Source organism: Lycium ferocissimum, chromosome 11 (assembly GCF_029784015.1).
Source record: "Lycium ferocissimum isolate CSIRO_LF1 chromosome 11, AGI_CSIRO_Lferr_CH_V1, whole genome shotgun sequence".
Lineage (NCBI taxonomy): Eukaryota > Viridiplantae > Streptophyta > Magnoliopsida > Solanales > Solanaceae > Lycium > Lycium ferocissimum.
In genome coordinates, this window is record NC_081352.1 from 43,496,751 (window position 1) to 43,502,688 (window position 5,938).

Here is a 5,938-nt window from a genome sequence, read left to right on the forward strand (position 1 = left end):
TACAGTATGTCACCCTCAGACTGACGAGCAAACCGAACGTATTATTCAGACACTAAAAGATATGTTGCGGGCTTGTGTTATTGATTTCAGAGGCAGCTGGGATGACTATCTGCCACAGCCATATAATGATAGCTACCAATCTAGCATCCAGACAGCCGTATGAGGCTTTGTATGGCGGAAAGTGTAGGTCACCGATTGGCTGGTTCGATGTTGGCGAAACTAAGTTAATTGGGATAGATATGATTCAGCAAGTAGTTGACAAAGTGAAACTCATTCGAGGGCGGTTATTAACAGCTCAGAGTCGACAGAAGTCATATACAGATAGTCGACGTCGACACCTAGAGTTCCAGGTCGACGATTGGGTATCTTTGGAAGTGTCACCCTTGAAGGGTGTTATGAGATTTGGCAAAAAAGGGGGAAGCTTAGTTCGAGGCATATTGGACCTTACCAGGTCATCCGTAAAGTAGGCGAGGTTGCCTATGAATCAGACCTACCGTCTGATTTGGGAGCAGTGCATCCAGTCTTCCACGTGTCAATGCTTCGCAAATGTGTAGGCGACCCTTCCAGAGTATTTTCCCTAGAGGACATCCAGGTGACAGAGGAATTAGTCTATGAGGAGCAGCCTATAGCCATACGGGATCGTCCGGTGAAAAGATTGCGTACTAAAGACGTAGCTTCCGTTAAGGTAATGTGGCGGAACAATAACAGGGAAGAGATGAAGAATACGTATCCCTACTTATTTCCTATGTCTACAGGTAATCCAAATTCCTTATTTGGTTGTGCTGACTGATGAATGAGCTGTATGCGATAGCTATAAAAGAGACTCCCCCGAAATGCTTATAAGACCCTGTAAGATCAGTTTAACATTCGAGGACGAATGTTCTAAAGGGGGGGAGGATGTTATATCCCGTATTTTGTACACTGGGACATTCCGAGCTAACCATGAAAAGTCAAGGACAAGACTATTCCGGGATACGAGGTTGAGACTTTTGACCTTCGATTTTGTTTTAAGGCATAAGTTGCTTATGATTTTATTTGTATGGAATATTAAGAAAAATTTGGGGTCAAAAGTGAATTATTGAAAGTTAATTATTTTCATGAAATAAGCCAATATGGCCGTGTGGCATTGTGTGGGCTACCACCATGGCTTGGCTAATTTTAATTCATCCAAGCCATGTGTGGGCCATGGCACACATGGATGAATTATATATGATCATATAGATGACAAGCAAGACCAATTAGTCATCATCTTTCACTCTAGAAACTTGGAGAAAACATGGAGAAAAAGAGAGAAGGGAGTTCGGCCAAGGCTGGCCGAACATGGTCCATGAAAATTAATCACAAAAAATTATTTTCTTCTATTTTTTCAACTCATTAGAAGGTCCTTATTAACATGGAGTGGTTGTTGGAGTAAGCTAACCATTCATTCTTGCAAGACACAACCCTAGCCAAGTTGAAGAACTAAGTGAAAAAGATAAGGTTTAATCTTCTTTTCATTTGTTATGGATGGTTTATGTATGTTGTAGTGGGTGCAAAATGATGAAATTCATGAAATTTTGTATGTTGAAGTTGGACCGTGTAGGTGTTGGGTGTGTTGGAGTGATGAACTAATTTTATTTAGTGTTTTAGTTGATAATTGTTGTGGATTATATGATAAAAATGAAAGTTTAATGATTTAAATTGAAGTTGTAATCATTTGTGGGTTGTTGTAGAAGCTAATGTGATTTTAGCATAGTTTCTTGAATTTATGAGAATGATGTTGTTAACATGTGGATTATTGATGTAGTTTATGAATTTAGAAGAAAGAAATGTGTTGTTGTTGTCCCTATGGGAATTGGAAGGTTTCGGGTTATGTGGAATTTTGGTTGGGTTGTTTTGAATATTGTGCGGATTGTTTAAAGTGTTCTTGAGTTTTATTTGAATGGTTTCGGATTGATATTTGAATGTATGAGCATTGGCGTTGGCTTAATTGTATGTGGTGATTTGAATGTAAATGAAATGCCGTCGAATTATATAGAAAAGAGTTACTAATGTTAGAATGAGTTTTGGATCACTTGTTGATGTTGTTAGTATGGTTGTTGGTATTGTTGTTGATGATTTGGCCGAGTTGAATTCTCGGGGTTGTTGAATTTACAGGGAAAATGCTGCCCAAATTTCTGTAAATGAAGTGCTAGCTTAGAAGTGGATTTCTAAGTGTTTATGACTAATGTTTGGTGTCTAACGACGTTGTTGTAGATCTTGGGAAGCCGAGACTTAAGTTTGGATTAGCTTAGGACGCGGACGAGGTATGTAAAGCCTAACCTTTCTTTCTTTTGGCATGTCTTAGTTGTAAGTAGGCTATGCTACGAGCCTCGGGGTAACTCCATTCTTGCGATCCGAGCATGTCTACGATTCTTATTCACTTCTTAATGTTGGCATTCGTAATGTACCAGAATAAAATTGTCCTTATGTGTTTGGTATGATTGGATTTTAAATGTTGCATAAAAAGTTTTGTTCCTAAAGGGTTCTATGTCGAAAAAGGGCCGTAACTTTCGTAGACAGAACCAGATCGCCTCGATATGCTCGTAGAAAGTTCTGTAACGTATAATGACTCTAACCTTCATAAGCGGGCTCGGATTGGGTTGATACTTGTTCGTGGGCCCCGCGACTTTCCTTTGTATAGTCCTAACGACTTTTGAAAGAATTTAGCATGACTATCGTCTTAACCCTCGAGCGTCGATTACTTATTTACCTATCGAGTCTGTAATGACGATTATGTTCTTGACTTCCATAAGCTACTTCATATGGTTTTGATACGTATCTATGATTTCTAAAGTTCTATTTGATATGTTCCCGAGTGACATTCGGGGAAAACTTGATTTGACTATTCTCTTGGTTTTAAATGATAGTTCGTTTTGACTATTCTATGGAGTTTTTGAAAATGTTTTAAACTGCATATAGTCTCCCACGACTCTGCTCGTGCATATGGTTGTTATATCTTTCGCCGAGTCCCGGGCCGGTTATGTAGTCGTGCGCACTATGTTATATTCCGGAGTATGATGTGTTATGGTTCGCCGAGTCCCTCGCTAGAGGGCCGGGTTCCATTTATATTCTAGTGTTATGATGTGTTATGGCGTTATGATGTGATATGTGATATGTCGGGTTACGGAGATTTGAAATCTTCTGGTGTTATGCTATGTTATGGCGCCATTGACGGGGGGGACCATATTCCTTGAGCCTCATGCATGATTTGTGTTTTAATCAGTAAGCATTTTGGTATTCGGAATTTTGCACTTATTTTCTGTACTTTCTGTTCCGATTATGATCCTGTTTTCTGTATTCCATGCTTTGCATACTCAGTACATATTTCGTACTGACCCCCTTTCTTCGGGGGCTGCGTTTCATGCCCGCAGGTACAGACGCCCACTTTGGTGATCCGTCAGCAGTTATCATGTTCACATTGGCATTTTCATGAGCAGGTAGAGGGTTGTTGTCCACATTGGGCCGAGCTCCAGTAAGTTGGATTGCTCCTTCCTTAATCAAGGCTTCAACTTTGTTTTTGAGGCCATAGCAATCCTCAGTGTCGTGTCCCACGACTCCAGAATGGTAAGCACAACGTTTGGAACCATCAAACCATCTTGGAATGGGATCAGAATTTTCCTTCAATTGGTTGTATCACGCCTTTCCGCTTTCAATCTTTCGAATAATTGAGCCAAGGGTTCAGCGAACCGAGTGTAATTACGGGTATTTTTGATGTCAGTGTTTGGACGAGTTTTGGGTGTAGCATGTGGTCGATTTTGGTAAGTAGGAGCTTGAACAGTTTGATATGGACGTGGGTTTTGATGTGGAGGTGCTCGGGGTTGGTAGTAGTTTGCTTGGGTATTGTAGACAGGGTAAGGAGATAGTGGAGTTTGGTAAGGTTCAACGTAATGGTAAGGGTAGAAAGGTGGTTGTGGATGGTTAAAGTATGTAGTGGCTTGGCTTCGCTTATGTCCTTGGACATTCATGACTAACGAGCATCTTCTTTCTTCTTTTTAAGCCCACCGATAGAACCAGATTGAATGGCTTTGTTTACTGCTTGCAAAGCGGTAAGATCCTGAATTTTTCCTGATTTGATGCCCTCTTCTAAGGCTTCTCCCATTCGGACAACTTCTGTGAATTTCTGTCCCATCATACCTATCATTTTCTCATAAAATATGCCACGGCATTCAATGAAAGTAGCGTCATTTCTCTCGTCATTCATCGGGGGTTGAACCCTAGTCGCTTCGACCTCCAACGTAGTGCATACTCACTTTAACGACTCGGTTGACTTCTTGGTTAACTTAGTCATATAGACTCTGTCCGTGTGATATCGTTGTTGAAACCGAATCGGTCCATAAAGTCTTGGGCCATGTCACCAACCACGCCACTTGCGGACGTCTTGTTGTGTATACCGTGCAAGAGCTTCACCAGATAAAGCTTCTTATGAACAGTTTCATCCTTATGTTCTGATCTTTACCTACTCCAACCAGTTTGTCGCAGTAAGCCCTTAAGTGCGTATAGGGATCGCCAGTTCCAATGAAAGTATCAAACTTTGGCGGTTTGTAGCCTGCAGGTAAGTCAACATCAGGCTGAACGCACAGATCCTCATATTCTACACTCTTGATTCCCCTAGCAACTTGAAGGTTTCTTATTGCTTCTTTGAGGCGTGGATCTCTTTTAGCAACATATCGTCGCCTCTTGCTTTTGCCTCTTTCTCCATTTCCTCGTATTGATATACTTGGCTGGAACCGATCGTTATTGGGTTGGTATAAGCTTGTGTTTTCGCGGCATATACCGGAGGAACATCTTTGCGCGTTAGGAGTGGCAAAATGTGCCCCTTGTATATGCTGGGTTGGATAAGTTTGGACAGTGGGCGTGTTTTGGATTGGAGGTGGTGTGTTATAAATGGTGTTTGTAGGTAGTTGGTTTGGTGGGTTTAGAGGAGTAGTTGTAGGTGGCGGATTAGTGTTGGTAGGTAATGGAATGTAAGGAGTATGAATTAGTGAATGATTTGATGGGTTGACGGGTGGTGGATTAGGAGTAACGTAAGTGGTGTAGGTAGGTGGTTGATTTTGTGGAGGAGTACAGGTAATGTGAGTGGGTGGTTGACTTTGTAGAGGGGTACAGACGGATGATGGATTTAGTGGAGGAAAGTTGTTGTTGGTCGGTGCATTATTTTGTGGGGGAAAATGTTCAGGGACTGGAGATTCAAGTGATGGAAAATGAGGTGGATTTGGTGCGACAGTTCTGGGTTCAGGAGGTGGGCTTTGGAGGGTAACGGATAAGTTGGTCAGGTCCCTAACCCGATTTAGTTCGCCACGTAGGTCCTCAATCTCTTGAGTCAGGCGGGCGATATGTTCGTCATGTTGAATAGTAGTTCTGTGTTCAGAAGTCTCAGGGGGATCACTAGAGATCACGATGTTTTCCAAACCAGTTAAAATGGATGTAGCTGGATCAGTCATGATGATTTCCTTTCCTTGCACAACCCAGGTACGTCGAGGTAATGATGACATTTTTGATCTTGTACGGTAAGGATGGTCGGCCAGCTCGAGTGTCAACACGAATCAACTTTGTTGGGAATAAACATAAAAAGAAATATAAAATGCAAATGATGTTAGTCTCATTAACTATCTAGGTAAAGTCATGATCACGTAGAGTTAAGCAAGTCATATAGCAAATAAATTACCAAATAAAGTCGAACAAGTTGTCAACGATTATATCAAGCAATGACGCGTCCTAATATGCATGTGACCTCTTTGTGCGCAGGTAGGCCTAACGTTTATTTGAAGGGTAAATTGTGCCATAATATGTCATCCCATTGCTTTTGATTAATTAAATCAAGTCTATTTTCCCAAAATAAAGTACAAAGTAATGTAGTATTTATTACATACCAAATGAATACAACATAAAGTTTTCCTAATCTAAGTAAAGTAAATGT